This window comes from Cynoglossus semilaevis, chromosome 6, assembly GCF_000523025.1.
Source record: "Cynoglossus semilaevis isolate Cse_v1.0 chromosome 6, Cse_v1.0, whole genome shotgun sequence".
In the NCBI taxonomy this organism is placed as follows: domain Eukaryota; kingdom Metazoa; phylum Chordata; class Actinopteri; order Pleuronectiformes; family Cynoglossidae; genus Cynoglossus; species Cynoglossus semilaevis.
The window spans coordinates 2,993,398-2,995,416 of NC_024312.1; the positions used below are offsets into that span (position 1 = coordinate 2,993,398).

Sequence of the window (2,019 nt, forward strand, 5' to 3'; positions counted from 1 at the left end):
AGTGGATCGTTGGTCGAATCCACTTCCTGTTTTCACACGTTCTGATCTCCTAGAACTCATTTTTTTACTTGTTCCCAAACTTATTTTCCTTGTATCGTCTCATTGCTCTAAAGTTTATATTTTGGGAGCTAACAATTACCTCTTTTTTTTTGTACATCTCACATTTTGAAGCTTTAAGTTTTGTTTATTTTTGTCATCACTTTTACAAACAGTACCTGAACTTTCTGAGGTACCATGTGCTGCCTCTGCAGTAATGATCCAATTTGGGCTAAAACGGCCAACAAAGCACTGAGGCGTCAGCTGTGATTGGCAGCTGGAACATCGAGGAACATCGAGGAACATCCTCCGATGATGAAAAAGGAAAAAGTGACAACGAGAAGATGAATCTGTTTCTCACTCCAGAATCTGAAGCCAATGATGCAACTCGGTGCAAATCCTAAAAAAAAAGCATCGATGCCGGTCACATGACCATCCGTCCGTCTCCCGGATTCACTTTGATGATCTCACATGACCCCGACATTTCCCATTGGTAGAAACTGACGAGCGGCTGAGTGCAGCTGTCACAGATGTTAGCTCCTCGTGTTCAGACCGCCGCACCTGATCAACGCTAACGTCGTCCAATTTGTTCCCGGCGGGAAGTAATCGTTAGGAACACGATCGCACTTCAGGAAACCACTAGAGTTTATTAGTCCTTATGAAAAGTCAGATTTAACAGCCACGGGAGAAACTGCCGACGAACGCCGCCGTGAAATCCGTTTTACGGTTGGGCAGTAATCGTTTCTGAGTGTGAATCACGGACAACTCTCTTTTCTTTTGTTAATCCTGTCGTGAAAAAATAATTTCCTCTCTTCAAGGACTTCATCTGTCAGCTGGAGCTGAGAACGCCAGGACGCGTTCCAAAAATATAAACGCTCTGTTTTTTAAATAGCAGGTGTTTGAATTGGCATCAAAGGAAAAGATAAAAAAAGGAAAAAGAAAAAAAAAGAGTCCAACAGTCAAAGGACTAACGAGCTTCCTAAAAACACTACTGGAAGATTCCCAAATGTTGGAAACTGGAAGAACGTGGCCACGAGCCCCACATACATACAAAGTAGCAGGCGTGGGAGGAGGGGGGGGGAGGAAGGGGGAGAACAGGGGAGATAGGAGATCCTGAAAAACATATATTTAGAGGTGGGATTCAAACCAGTGAGCTGGAGCAGTAACTACCTGTCCTTGGTCTGTCTGCATGTAAATATATGTAAATGTTTATATATGTGCTCTACACATGCATATATAGAAATATATAGATATATGTATATATGTGTTTATCAATATATGTATATATATTTATAGTACATATAGGTATATATGTATATATATTCATGTACATATATATTCATACAGTATATTCAAATACATACATGTATGTATATATATATTTATATTTGTATTTATGTATATATTTATATATATGTAGATATGTTTGTGTGTATATGTATTCATAAATACCTTATATATATTTAAATACATACATTTATGTATATATATATATTTATATATGTATATTCGTGTTGGAAACTGGAAGGAGCTGAGAAAAGAAAAAAACGTTGAAGAAGAAGCAGTGAGTGATGGAGGAGACGACAGACGACAAATCAGAGAAAAAGAAAAGGAAGAAAAAAACTTTTTCTGTAAATTAAAATTAGCCGTTGACTCATTTCTTCTTCTGCCACACACACTTCTTCAGTTATTTATTCAGACCAGGGTGGGGTCACAGCCCGGTCCATGACGAGGTCACAGCCCCTCATTCACACCTGAGGCCAGTTTAGCGTAAACGGTCGACCTGGTCCTCCAACAGAACCCACTGGGGATCGAACCAACAACCTTTGTGCAATTTACAGTTTGTTCAGTTAGAAGTTCAGCGGGTGAAGCCCCTGACCAGGTGCATCATGGGAAGACGTGATGAAACAAGAGGAGGGAGCTCTCAGCAGAGCAGACTGATCAGCATGAAGAGTCAGGAGTGTGTGTTTTTTCAGGTGGGGG

The 2,019-nt window shown here is 40.3% G+C and overlaps 1 protein-coding gene across 1 annotated transcript in view; it reads right to left on the reverse strand.

Moving 5' to 3' along the window:
- LOC103379644 (spondin-1-like) overlaps nucleotides 1-2,019 on the reverse strand; it is a 73,389-nt gene that overhangs the window by 62,452 nt on the left and 8,918 nt on the right. The gene's annotated exons all lie outside the window — the stretch shown is intronic.